General features: G+C 39.3%; 1 protein-coding gene across 2 annotated transcripts in view; it reads left to right on the top strand.

Moving 5' to 3' along the window:
* The first annotated feature begins 13,408 nt into the window (after positions 1-13,408).
* TDRP (testis development related protein) overlaps positions 13,409-15,311 on the top strand; it is a 39,603-nt gene continuing 37,700 nt past the window's right edge. The window contains exon 1 of one of the 2 annotated variants that reach the window (XM_060752718.2): positions 13,409-13,529. The gene's annotated coding sequence lies outside the window, so the exon portion shown is untranslated. The remainder of the gene's footprint in view (positions 13,530-15,311) is intronic. The other variant, XM_067468229.1, reaches the window with a different exon arrangement.

The raw sequence follows: 15,311 nt of genomic DNA, 5'->3' as shown, positions 1-15,311 counted from the left end.
TTACATCTCATATATAGCATATATGTACATATCAGGATTTGGAAGCATTTCAGCATGGTTTCAGAGAGCATTTTCAAGCCTGTCTATCAAGTGGTGTTTCAATAAGAATTTGGTGAATTCAAAGTTTCCTTAACCTTTCTATGGATTGTAATCAGCACCTAAGACATTCTGTTACAGTCTTATCAGCTGGCCTTTACCTTCTATTGCTCCTCCCTTCAAAATCAGTTACAACTTGAGTACTTTGCATCTCCAAAGAAATAGTTCTAGGTAGCCAGAATTTTACAATTGGGTTTCCTGCCCAGAGGTGCTACCTTTATATCCCGTTCTCTCCATCATTATGCAGGAATTAGTCATTTGCAGAACCAGGACTGCAATTTGTTTATCTGCCTAGCTGTGGGACTTTGCTGATGGGCAACATTCACAGTCACACATATTCATGGAGGGCTTCTCATTTTCTTTGGAGAAGCTAACTTGGCTGGACCTCACTGCATCACATTTTTATTAGTATTTTCCCTCTAAGTGACCAGCTGAGCTGCCTTCTTATCTGACCGTATTTTGTTTTGACTGGCTATACTCCCAGAATTAGAATACAAACCTGCACATTATTATCCCCCCATCATTTACTCAGACAAGTAACTACTTTGAAATTTTGATTTCTAAAAGGTAGAGGGTGATATGCAATAGGTAACAGATTCCCCATGATTTCACAATAATTCAGTTGCAGCCATGTCATGGATTTACAGAAAGGCAGTATAATATATCCAGTTTATGTTTTTATTTTATTATAAACTGATATTTGTATCCGTTTATACTTGCCTACCTTTCATGAGTCATGTTATTATCCATTATTCCAGGATGAAGACTATTAGAACTCACTGCCTTTACTAATGTTGTATTATTAACAAAAGTGGTTACCTCGTTATTTATTTAGTTTTTAGAAACATATTTATGGCCCTAGGTAAAGGTAAAGGTTTTCCCCTGACATTAAGTCCAGTTGTGTCCAAATCTGGGAGTTGGTGCTCATCTCCATTTCTAAGCCGAAAAACCAGTGTTGTCCAATAGACACCTCCAAGGTCATGTGGCCACCATGACTCCATGTAGTGCTGTTACCTTCCCGCTGGAGCGATACTTATTGATCTATTCACATTTGCATGTTTTCAAAAAGGCTAGGCTGGCAGAAGCTAACATAGCTGTAATGTACTGGGTTTAATGTACTTCATATGTCCAATATAATCCTGGTTCCTGATAAATTCCATTGATTTTATCCTTCCATAGTATGAGCTGGCAATTTATTCTTATTCTTTTGTGCTGTTCTTTATTTAGTTTTCAGTTCATAAAAGTTCTTTAATTGGCATCCCATTGCTTCTAAATTCAAGAATTGGCTGTAGAGAAAAGCATGAAAACAGAAGTAATCAACAGGGATAAAATTGTAAAAGTCAACAAACAAGATGACAGAGTAATTAAGCAGAAAATTCAAAAACCAAGAGAACTCAGCCCCATGAACAATTGCTCTGTTTTTGACACGATCACTTGTTGTTAAATAGGAGGCTGTTAATTTATTAATTTCTATCCATTATTTATTGCTAGGGTTATTTTTCAGTGAAAAGTGATCATCGTTCTTTTAAAAGTGTTTAGCGTAAGGCCCCAACATTATTTCAGGATGAATATTGTCTTCTTCGTTGCTGTATTGCTGTGATAATATTGGATGGGATATATATGTGCAGCAGGGCAAGCATTCCTTGTTGCCTGCTAAAATAAATAAAATAGAAACCAGATGACCTGGCTTATGGAATTTATTGTATATTTTTTGAAATAGAAATATCTTACTGCATGCTAAAGTGAGTTCACGTTTTATGTCACTGGGTTATTCTTTTTCGTATTTTGTCCTACAATCATTTGATTGGGGATCATTAATTCCCTTTTCACCTAATGTTAACCTATTGAAAAAACATTCTGAATGTGTTGTAAGAAGCTAGTTTACATAACATGTTCTCCTATCTTTCTGCCGAATAAATATACAATCTTAATGGGGAGAATTACTTTTTCTTACTGACAAATATTCTTGAATTTATGCAGTATTAAAATTAGAGACAAAAATAATTTCTTACATTTAATTAACAGTGATAGATCAACTATATGTGCATCTTCCTCAACTTAGTGTACTCAACTGAGGGCACTTCCAGACATGATTAAAACCTGTGCTGAAACGGGTTAAAGTAACCTGGTTTGGCATAGGTTCTAGTCCCCACTTCCTCCCAAAACCCTGAGATTTCTCTCCTGGAGTGGCTACATGCTATCCTGATTGAAACTGAGATAGCATGAAGCCACTCCAAGTCCCCTGATTTCCCCTCTTAAACTTACTGAAAAGGTTCCTGGCTATGACATGAGAAAAGAATGCCTGAGGAGATGCAAAGGGTGAGGAGGAAAATCCCTCCTTGCGTGCCATTTTCTTGTGCCATGAGGATGCAAGGAGAAGCTCCATGGGGGCCAGGGACACTTTCAGTAAGTTTTAGGGGGAAATTAGGGACTGGGAGAGGGGGTGGCACCCTTCCCAACCTTTAGGCTTCAGAAGCCCAAAGGTGCAGAATGGCTGTGGAGACTCACCCCTGGGAAACACGTGATGTGTCCTGGTAGTGAATCCCCACAGACCCAGCACCTCATTAGACATAGATCTTTCATAAAGATCTGGATCTAATGAGGTGTCTTATTGATGTGGAATAACCAGGGAAACCTTGGTTTACTCCTCATTAATTTGCTTTTACCAGAGGCGTTGTTTGGACGCCTCCAGTAAAACTGAGACAGGTCCTGCATCTTGGGTCTGTCTGGATCGACCCTGAGATCCTGTGATGCAATTTCATGCACTGCCTTGAAAGTCAACTAAGAAATAACTTTAAGCAGAGACATATGTTTTGAGTAATGACATTAAAATGCTAACTATGACATTTTACAGTCCTCGGTTATCATCATGATATAACAATTGCTTGAATGCATCTTCAAACATGGGATAACCTACTGCCATCCAGTAAAAACAGCACCTTAAAGACAAGTAGATTTATTGTGTCATGAATCTTTGTGGACTAAGTAAGCATGTGAGCTTATACAGTGGAGCAGAAACAGGCTTGCTCTGTGAGGCTAAAAGATAAACAAAGTAAAATAAAAGCAGAAGTGATGTAAATCAGAATTAGGTGTGTTGCTAGATCCCTAACATTGTAAGGGACAGGAATAGGCAACTGTTGTGAGTTAGAGGATCAGTTTTCTGCTCAGGAACATTCCAAGGGTTGATGAGAACCACAATTTAAGGGAGATGCTGACTCTAAGCTGGAATGTGTCCAGAGGAGGGTAACTAAAATGATCAAGAGTCTGGAGAACAAGCCCTATGAGGAGCAGCTTAAAGAGCTGGGCATGTTTAGGCTGCAGAAGAAAAAGCTAAGAGGAGAGATGATGGCTATATGTAAATATGTGAGGGGAAGTCATAGGGAGGAGGCAGTCCTGAAGACTACTACATGGAACAATGGCTTCAAACTACAGGAAAGGAGATTCCACCTGAACATTAGGAAGAACTTCCTAACTGTGAGACCTGTTCAGCAGTGGAACTCTCTGCTCTGGAGTGTGGCGGAGGCACCTTCTTTTGAGCCTTAATAGAGGCTGGATAGCCATCTGTTGGGAGTGCTTTGAAGGCAATTTTCCTGCTTCTTGGCAAAATGGGGTTGGACTAGATGGCCCATGAGGTATCTTCAAACTCTAGGATTCTATTATAATTATATATTATACTATATGCATCTTTTAGAATAAACTTGCAGCTTAAATGTTTACAAGGGGAACAAAGCTGGACTTTATTAACAGATTAATAACAAAAGTTCACTTAGAAAAACTTTTGTTTGGTTAATGATCTATGCAAACAGTTTTTCCCCCTTTGGTCTTCTTACATTTAGTAATTATTAAGGGAGTTGCTATTTATGTTTGCACAGAACACATGTTTGGACTTCAGCTGTGGTTATTAAGAAAAACACTGTGGGATCATATTTTAAAGCAAAAAGAAATATGAAAAGATCACTCATCCAGTAATTCTCTCTCCCCCCTCCCCCCCAGGTCTTGAGCAGAAGAATACATTTGTGGTTGCTTCCAGACACAGAGATGTTGATGGTACAAATCAAATGAAATGTTGATGCTGTTCTACATTTCCCTCTCAAAACAGTGAGATATAATTATAATAATATTGTAATGGAAAAAAATGATGGCAAAACATGTCAAGGTTATAAATGGATAGAACCTCCTGCAAAATTCCACACATGGGATGTAATGAATACCCAACAAAAGTTTCATCCACAGCGGGAAACTATAAACATTATTTGTTTATCTCTGGACAGTTTAGGAAGGTATATAGCATGGAGGAAAAGCATATGTTTCTTAGGGCCCTTCTATGCAGGCCCAAAAACCCAGAAGAAAGTGGGTTTAAAAGGGTGGTTGATAAAAGGAGCAGCAGTCTGATTAAATATAAAAGAGTTTTCTACTAAAAACCAAATACTGTATGAGTCATATTGGTGCTTGAGAAATCAGATGTGATTTTGTGCTGGTCTTGCTCTTCTTGCGGCAAACCTGTGTTCCATAGTTGATACCTTCTATGTTTGGAGCTTCTGATAGGGACACAGCAGAAAATATGTTACTGCTGCTGTTTCCACAGTTGCTAAGAGTTGAGTGAACATTTTTGAAGCCATACATAGATTCCAACACCAAAAGAAATTTTGTTTAATTTGGAGTAGCTGAGGGAGGAGTGGCAATAAAATCAAGAGCGGATTTGCCATTTGTATGGTGGTGGAGCTTGTCTTCCGGGTGAGTTGGGTGGAAGGTTCCTTGGTCATTTTGACTCGGAGGAGGAATCTTTGTGATTGTGTAAAGTCTTTATGGTGTCTGCATGTTAAAACAATCTGTGACTAATACCAATTACATGCATATAACCTAAATTACAAAAACCTCATCTACACTGATCATTAATGCAGTTTGAAGCATGCCTCGAATTGTGGTGTCCAGACAACAAACTCTACAAAAAACATGCAAAAGAAATCACTTATTGTACATCAATGCTCTGTAGTTTGGATCATCACCACCCTAGCCTCATACTGGTTCCAGACTTTCCTATGTAATCATCTGCACAGAGAAACTACTTTTTTCAATACTGGTTTGAAACTGCATTAAATGGTTGGTGTGGATGAGGCCAAAGTCTACATGTGTCTCAATCAAACATGCAGTATTTAGTCCCATGAAGAAAATTGTATGTTTCTGATGGAAATGCACAAGGCATTGTATGAGAATATAAAGCCCACAAGTTCACAGCAAGTACCTGAAGCTCAGTTTTCAACTGTCTGGGTAACTGCATCTCAAGTTGTAATATGGATATCAGGCCATTGAATCAACAGGTCATGACTCAACAGCTCATTGGCCCATTTTCTATTTATGCCTTTTTGAGAACACATAATTTGCGTATAATTTTGATTTGTGGGCTCTATCCCACAAAAACATACACCAAAATAAAATTCAGGGGCACAAAACTCCTTGTTATTTTCAGTTGTTTTATTTTGTATAGCACCTTATAAGTACCTTTGAGCTTGTTTTGATCATCCCATTCTGTCTTCATGCCATTGCTAATGATAGCATATGATATTGCTATGATCAGCACATCTGGCAACACCATAACAAAGGCTCCATCTGTACTGCCATAGAATACAGTTTGAAACTGCACTACATGGGCAGTGTAGACTCATATAATTTAATTATTTATTGGTACTTATATGCCACCCTTCTCACCCCGAAGGGGACTCAGCGCAGCTTACTATATATATATATATATATATATATATATATATATATACACACACACACACACACACATATACATACACATACAAAATATTATATTATTAGCATAGTACAATATCAGTAATAATATTACAATATTGTATTATACCATTATATTATAATATTATTAATAACATTACATGTAATATAAATATAAAATTATAATATCATATTATGAGTATTATATTGCATTACATTATAATATTATAAATATTATATGTATATACAATATATTATATTACATTTTATTTCAAATTGTATTATGTGGAAGTATAGAGGGGGCCAAAGGCTATGGCTACTTTAACTGGTACATTCAATATGATTTAATTGATCATCTCAAATATCTATTATCATGAACCATTTTTAAAACACCAGGAAGATATTTTAAGTGAGCTATATTATACAGATACCACACACATGCATGCGTGCGCGCGCGCACACACACACACACAATGATATTTTAGTTCTACCCACAAGTTGAGATTTAGAACTCAACAGGAAAGCAGAGCATAGAATCATAGAGTTGGAAGAGACCTTGTGGGCCCTCCAGTACAACCCCCTGCCAAGAAGCAGGACAATTGCATTTGAAGTACCCCCGACAGATGGCCGCACTTTATCAGTCTATTTTAGCTAAAGAACTAGCTTCTCTTTGGTCTTTCCATAAAGAGTACAATTAGTATGAGGCATTTAGTCTTATGGTTAATTTGTATTTTACTTTTGTAAAAAAAATCTTCCATTTACTATTAAGCCTATAAATCTCCAGCACTCTAAACATGGGTGCCAAACTAGGGCAAGGCCTCCCATGGGTGAACCTGTTTAAGTGGGCACTAGAACAATGGTCTTGGTATCTAGTTACAGTGACATAGACACTTACAAATGCTTTTTCCTCTGTGTGCGTAAATATTTTGCTTTGGGAAAGACATTTTGTTCTTTTCAGTCTCTGCATATTTCTAAACTGATGGTTTCTTGTTCTTTGATGAATATCAATGCTTGAGGCATAGGAGCTTCAGGAGATGAAAGTATTTACGTATGGCTTAATGCTGCAGTTATATTATCTTCACATTGGTTATTATATGTTTTTAATGGGTTTTGTATGGATTTTATAATGTTTTAAATTTATATTGTGGATTGTTATGGCATCAAATTGCTGCCAATTTGTAAGCCACCTTGAGTCGCCTTCGGGCTTGAGAAAGGCAGGATAGAAATACTGTAACTAAATAAATAAATAATAAATAAAGAGTCAATGCAATTGATGCTTTGCCAATATTTTTCTTCCCTGGAATAAGTGATGTTTCAGCTCCAGGCTGTTTACTTTCAAACTATTAAGTGGTTGATCTTGGAGACGACATGTTTAATCATCTTTTCACTGTACCTGACTAGGGGTGCATCTATACCAGTGGTTCTCAATACCCAGATGTTTTGGCTTTCAACTTCCAGAAGTCCCAGGAGCTGGTAAACTGGCTGGGATTTCTGGGAGTTGTAGGTCAAAACACCTGGGGACACACAGGTTGAGAACCACTAATCTATACTGTTTAACAACACTTTAACTGTCATGGCTTAAGGCTATGGAATCCTGGGCATTGTAGTTTTACAAGGTCTTGAGCCTTCTCTGTCAAAAAGTGCTGGAGCTTCACCAAACTACGAATCCAAGGATCTAAATAGTATTGAGCCATGGCAGTTAAAGTGGTTCCAAACTGCACTAACTATAGTGTAGATGCAATAATAATAATAATAATAATAATAATAATAATAATAATAATAATATTTATTTATTTGATCAGTCATATGACCATTTCAAAATAGAACATGAGTAAAAAAAAAACAAGGCAAAAAGGTGAGGACAGCAGCTGACCTTTTTTATAGTGGGACTAAGAAGATCTTTGGCAAAATTCAATTTGTATAGTGTAGATGCATCTTAGGACACTATCCTATCTCATTAAAGCAGAACTTTGTTTATTATGCGTTGTTCCCCCGGATGTCAAATCCCAGCAGTTGCTGCCGTTTACAGTGGAGAGGAATGAAAGAGGTGCAACCACTTGGAGCAAGCTTATTTTTATATGCAGTTGCTTGAATGGTATGGAAACCCCATCCTGATTTCCGACACACAGGTCATCCAGCCAAGTTGAGCACTGCAAGTTTCAGTGCTTTCATGATATTGCAAATCTGCCTCCTATAATACCTAAATGTATTGTTGAAGGCTTTCATGCCAGAATCCATGGGTTGTTCTGAGTTTTCGGGGCTGTATGGCCACATTCCAGAAGAATTCTCTCCTGACATTTTGCCTGCATCTATGGCAGGCCTCCTCAGAGGTTGTGAGGTCTGCTGGAAACTAGGAAAATGGGGTTTATATATCTGTGGAATGTCCAGGGTGGGAGAAAGAACTCTTGTCTATTTGAGGTAGGTGTGAATGTTTCAATTGGCCACCTTGATTAGCATTTAATGGCCCAGCAGTTTCAATGCCTGACTGCTTCCTGCCTGGGAAAATCCTTTGTTGGGAGGTAATTAGCTGGCCCTAATTGTTTCTTGTCTGGAATCCCCTTGTTTTTTAATGTTGTTCTTTATTTACTGTTATGATTTTGGAGATTTTTAATAGCCAGATTTTGTTCATTTTCATGGTTTCTTCCTTTCAGTTGAAATTGTCCACTTGCTTGTGGATTTCAATGGCTTCTCTGTGTAGTGTGACATGGTGGTTGTTCGAGTGGTCCATACTCACTTCTCTTTGCCTAATGGCATGGCTGGCCCTATGATATAACACCGAGAGACCATTGTTTAAGAACACAGGTCTATTGGGGTTGCAATGACTAGTTTTTATAATATTTTGAGTTCTTCAGGAAAGAAAGGAAATATATACAATGATCAGATTTGTTCAAGGTGGTGAGACAGGTTGGCAGAAACAATATTAATCTATTGTAAAAGTTTTCCTAAGTGTCCAATGTCACTTTTAAAAAGTTACTGTTATCTCAATTCCTTTCAAGGTCAAGAGAAAGAATAAATGGGCTCGATAGAAAAGCTATCTGTGCTCTTAACGGAAAAGCATTCCCCTTCAGTAGTAATACAATAGTTTGTAGCAGTAAGATGCCCAATTTCAAAGCCATAACATTTTATGCATTAGCAACATAGTTCAGAATTCAATTTTATTCCTCCTTGGCCTCAAATCAATATAACTTTTTGGAAGATATATGAAAAATACATCATGCTTTGAAACCTTGATAGAGTCATTGGAACTGCCTGGGATTTTGAATTGAGTAATAACTCTGAGATGGTAGATTAGCACTCAGAGGTGATATAGGGTGACATCCATGTATTTTGACAACATCACAGCAGTTTGGTTTTTGTTGACCTATCATTTGCTTTAAATAGACACAATGAGGCACATTTAAATTGTGAAGTAAGAGCTGGGGTGACAAATAATTTGCTGCCTACAGTGAAAGATTGATGGAATCCTATCCCATTCGACCTAAAGAACCCAACTAGAAGGATAGCTGAATTCTGCTTCAAAAATTGCCATTCAGAGGCTATCAGGGGAGCTACAGGAAAGTGTGAAGTCTTAGCTCTGCCTTTTCCTCTCCTATGCTTCAGTTCCCCCTGTTTATAGGTGTTCCCAATAGTGTCGATACCTTCCTTTGTATTCGTTTTTGGGTCGAGTATAACACCCCCCAGAGGCTAGGCTTTGTTGGTTTATTCCTGTATAGAGCTCTTTGTTGGACTCTTCCCTCTTTTCTACAGCAGAGCTACTATGATTTAGGCTTGAGATTGTCTGGTAATCCTAGGCCCAAGCAATTCAAACAGCCACCCTTAGCAAATGCATTCAGCAGTATTTTTATACCAGCAGTCCAAAGGACAACAGAAGCTTATGGCCAGTCCTTGCCTTGTCTTGCCTATCTTCTTTTTTGGTGTGAGAATTGGCTGTCTGCAAGGACATTGCCCAGGGGATGCTCTGATGTTTTGATGTTTTACCATCCTTGTCAGAGGCTTCTCTCATGTCCCCGCATGGGGAGCTGGAGCTGACAGAGGGAGCTCATTTGCGCTCTCCCTGGATTTGAACCTTTGACCTGTCGGTCTTCAGTCCTGCTGGCACAACGGTTTAACCAATTGTGCCACCGGGGGTACACCACAAGCGATTTGCAGTTTCTCAAGTAGCTCCTGGCACGAATTAAATAAATAAGTAAAATCTATCTATCTAATAATATACTTATCTCTCCTATCAACATATCTACTCTATCCTCTCTATCCCCCTCTATCTATCTATCTATCTATCTATCTATCTATCTATCTATCCATTTAGATGACAGGAGGCAGGCAGATCTGTCTGTCAGTCAGTCTGTCTGTCTGTGGTGCTGGAAGCAATGTTCAGAACTGCCTCTATATATGCAGCTTATCTTTAGCAACCAGAGAAGGCAGGAGCTGAATTGTTCATGTTTTATACATCAATCCTGTTGTTAATAACTTCAATATGTGTGTGTGAATGCATAATGTATATGTATATGAGAGTCTGCATGGTTAAACTATTGGAATAAAACTCCAGAGAACAGGGCATGAATTCTTCACTCAGCCATGGAAACTGTCCTTGGGAAAGTCTCTCTCTCAGCCTTAGAGGAATGCAAAGGCAAACATTTTTTCCCCTGTGACGTGGCAGCTAAAAAAGCCAGTGTGGTTCTGGGCTGCATCAATAGGAGTATAGTGTCTAGATCAAAGGAAATAATGGCGCCCCTCTGTTCTGCTTTGGTCAGATCTCACCTGGAATAACCCTGTGTCCATTTCTGGGCCACACAATTCAAGAGGGATATTGACAAGCTGGAATGTGTCGAGAGAAGGGCAACCAAAATGATTAAATGTTTAGAAACCAAGCCATATGAGGAATGGCCGAGGGAGCTGGGTCTGTTTAGCTTGGAGAAAAGCGGGCTGGAGGGGATATGACAGTCATGTTTGAATATTGGAAAAGATGTCACATTGAGGATGGAGCAAGCTTGTTTTCTGCTGCTCTGGAGACAAGGACAAAAAGCAATGGATTCAAATTGCACAGCAGGAAAAAAAAGATTCCACCTAAACATTAGGAAGAACTTCCTGAGAGTAAGAACTTTTCGGCAGTGGAATATGCAGCCTCCTTGCTTTAGGCTTGTGAGCAGAGGATGGCCATCTGTCGGGAGTGCTTTGATTGTGTGTTCCTATACAGCAGATAGTTTGACCCAAAGATGCTATGATTCTAAGTAATCTTAACTAAGTAGATGATTACAGATCATTGCCTTTATACAGAGGAAATAGCATAGGGATTTGCTCTTAGAAGGGAATTATAGCTGATCACTGGAACTTGGCTTGGACAACATGAACAGCTTTCTGAAAACAGACAAGACTTTTTTGAGCCACTTTTTTGGTGTCATATTTATGTTGTGGTTTACCTCAGACATTGATAAAGAGTGTCATGTAACGAATTGTCACACACACTTCTACAGAGCTTTGTTTGTATTGGAATTCTCCATTCTGTTTTTAAATCAAGCGTAGCCTGTTGAGCAGGCTTGACTCGGGGGACTAAATTCATTAGAGCTCACTGGTTTTCCTCTATGAGTTTCTATATGTGATGAGTACGTCTATGATGAGCAGTCAGACAGACAGACAGACAGACACACACACACACACACACACAGACACAGACACACACAAGTAAACATACACATATGGTTTTTGTGAGTCTCTATATGAGTCTACAAAAATCTATATGAGCATATATATCTATCTATATAAATAAAAATGTAATGTTCGTTTGTGGGATTAACATAACTCAAAAACCACTGGGCAAATTGTCTCCAAATTTGGGCACAAGACACCTACTAATCCAGGAAGTGACCATCACTCAAAAAATATGAGTTTGCCATTTGAGAGTTGTAGTTGCTGGGATTTATAGTTAACCTACAATCAAAGAGCATTCTGAACTCCACCAATGATTGAATTGAACCAAATGTGGCACACAGGATTCCCATGACCAAGAGAAAACACTAGAAGGGTTTGGTGGTACAAACAGAGGCACAACTCTGTGGCCCAAATGATTCATTGGAGCTTTGGCACAAGTACCATCTGCCAGTAGTAAAGAACTGGTGGGATCATAAACCTGCAAAGGTAGTGGAAAATGAACACACAAAAATACTGTGGGACTTTTAAATCCAGTCTGAAAAGGTTTTGGAACACAATACACCAGGCATCACGATTGTGGAAAAGAAAAAAGTTTGGATTATTAATGTCGCCATACCAGGTGACGACCGAATTGACGAAAAACAACAGGAAAAACTCAGCTGTTATCAAGACTTCAAAATCGAACTGCAAAGGCTCTGGCATAAACCAGTACAGGTGGTCCCAGTGGTAATGGGCACACTGGGTGCCGTGCCAAAAGACCTCAGTCGGCATTTGGAAATCATAAACTTTGACAAAATCTGGGTTGTTGTAGGTTTTTTCGGGCTATATGGCCATGCTCTAGAGGCATTCTCTCCTGACATTTTGCCTGCATCTATGGCAAGCATCCTCAGAGGTAGTGAGATGAGGTTGCTTGCCATAGATGCAGGCCATGAAAGCCTTCGACAATACATTGGCAAAATCACTATCTGTCAACTGCAAAAGGCCACCTTACTTGGATCTGCGCACATCATTCCAAAATACATCACAAAGTCATTTTGAAATGGTCATATGACTGGTCAAATAAATAAATAAATAGTTATTATTATTATTACATCACACAGTCCTAAACGCTTGGGAAGTGTTCGACTTGTGATTTGAAATCAAGCATATATAATAAGCATGTGGACAATTTCAACAGAAAGGAAAAACCCATGAAAATGAACAAAATCTGGCTACCAGTATTAAAAAACTCAAAAATTACAACAGCAAAACAACAGAGAGTAAACGATCAGGCACATCAAATCACCTCTCAACAAAAAAAATTCCCTCAGGCACTTCCAAGCCATTAAATGCTAATCAAGGTGGTCAGCTGAAACATTCACACCTAGCTCCAGCAGACAAGAGTTTTTTGTCCCACCCTGGTCTTTCCACAGATATATAAACCCATTTTTCCTACTTCCAACAGACCTCACTACCTCTGAGGATGCTTGCCATAGATGCAGGCGAAACGTCAGGAGAGAATGCCTCTAGACCATGGCCATATAGCCCAAAAAAACCTACAACAACCCAGCATATATATCTCGTTTGGTGTGTCATACTTTGCTTTTTGTCAATAATAATAATTCATAAGTAAAAGATGCTGCAGGATGTGACACACACACAAAAAAGTTTTTGTAGCTTAATAAACTTTTCCCACGTATGTGTTTCTTTTGATAATGACAGACCCAATTAGGAAATGACATGAAGTCATTGTGGGAGCTGATGTCTAAAACACCTGGAAGGCCCAAGTTTGCCCATGTATATAAAGGAGAGGAGCCCCCCCCCCACTTTCTTCCAGTGTGCGCGAGGAAGGGGGTGTGCGCGAGGGAGGGGGCGCACGCGCGGTTGCCGTGACAACGCGGCAAGCCCTTTCCCTCTCTCCCCCCGCCCCCCTGGCTGGCTGTTTCCCCCTCCGCGCGCCCCTCCCTCCCTCCGTCCAGTCAGTCAGCTGCAAACATGGCAGCGCTGGCCGCTCTCCGCTTCGGAGCTGCTGCTGCTTTGGCGGCGGCGCTGCTCTCTCTCGACGGTCCCAGGTGAAGGGGGAAGGGGTCGGTGGGGTGGGGGCGGCGGGAGAAGGGCCTTGAGGGAAGGAGGGCCATCTTATTCGCCTCCTCCTCCTCCTCCTCCTCCTCCTCCTGGTGTCTCCGTCCCTTCTCCCTTCTTTCCTCCACAGCCAGAGCCACATTTTGGAGGAAGGCCTCTTGCTCCCCTCCCTCAGCCTCAAGCCCTATTTTTCCCGCTCTGGCCAGGTACAGCTTGCTATTGCTTCTGATGTAATATCTCTCCCCAGCTGCAGCCGGAGGAGATAAGATTTTGAAGAAGGGGAGGGTCTCTTGCATCTAATCTCCCTGTTTGTGGGCCCTGAATGGGGCCTCTGAGTGCCTCTGAGCATGTACAGACTACCTCTGAGGATGCTTGCCATAGATGCAGGCGAAACGTCAGGAGAGAATGCCTCTAGAACATGGCCATATAGCCCGAAAAAATCTACAACAACCCATGTACAGACTGCAACTGCCTCTGAATAATTTATTTATGTATTGATTTACCCTTCTCACCCCGAAGGGGACTCAGAGCAGCTTCACTTCACACAATATATTATATTATTAGCATAGTACAATATCATCATTAAATATTACTATATTGGACTATACCGTTATATTGTAATATTATTATTAATATTACATGTAATATAAATATATAATTATAATATCTTATTATTAGTTGTATTATATTGCATTGCATTATAATATTATAAACATTATGTGTATATATAATATATTAAAGGTAAACGTTGTCCCCTGACTCTGGGATGTGGTGCTCATCTCCATTTCTAAGCCGAAGAGCCGGCGTTGTCCATAGACACTTCCAAGGTCATGTGGCCGGCATGACTGCATGGAGCGCCATTACCTTCCTGCTGGAATGGTACCTATTGATCTACTCACATTTTCATGTTTTCGAACTGCTAGATTGGCAGAAGCTAGGGCTGACAGCGGAAGCTCACGCCGCTCCCAGAATCGAAACCTGCAACCTTTCGGTCAACAAGCTCAGCGCTTTAACCCACTGTACCACTGGGGGCTCCTATACAATATATACAATATATTATCTTATATTACTAGAATAGCAGAGGAGACAAGATGGAACTGTCCCCTGGCCCCCACTCTCTTCACTTATTTACTTATATCCCGCTTTATCTCTCCATACAGATACTCAGAGTCTCACAACTAAAAACAATTAAATACAACTTAAAATATAATATTTATTTAATTTATTTATTTGATCATTTCAAAATACAACTAGAGTAAAAGACAAGGCAAAAAGGAAAGGACAGCAGCTGACCCATCAATTTACAATCAGAATCTTATTTTCCTGGTTCTTCTCCCAGGAAATGTGTTCTTTACTTGATAGCTTTCAGAATAACTTAAAATATACAAATACGCAAGAATAAAACAGTATCGTTAATTATTATTATATATTATCAGTATTATAATTAATATAGTAATTATAATACTAGTATTGTATTACATTGCATCATCATCATCATTATATATACAATATATGATATTATTGGCATAGCACAATATTAACATATATTGTACTCTACTGCAATATTATTAGTAATATTACATGACTAATTAACCCAATTGTATACTATTTTAGGACTGGGAAATTATTGTTATTATATTTATTCATACTTATTCATACCCCGCTTGGGTCCCCTGGTGGTACAGGGGTTGAACCGCTGAGCTGTTGAACTTACTCACTAAAAAGTTGGCGGTTCAAATCCGGGGAGTGGGATGAACTCCTGCTGTTAGCCC

Source organism: Anolis sagrei, chromosome 1 (assembly GCF_037176765.1).
Source record: "Anolis sagrei isolate rAnoSag1 chromosome 1, rAnoSag1.mat, whole genome shotgun sequence".
NCBI classification, from domain to species: Eukaryota; Metazoa; Chordata; class Lepidosauria; order Squamata; family Dactyloidae; genus Anolis; species Anolis sagrei.
The sequence above is the reverse complement of the archived record's forward strand: the minus strand, read 5'-3'. Positions and strand labels throughout refer to the sequence as shown.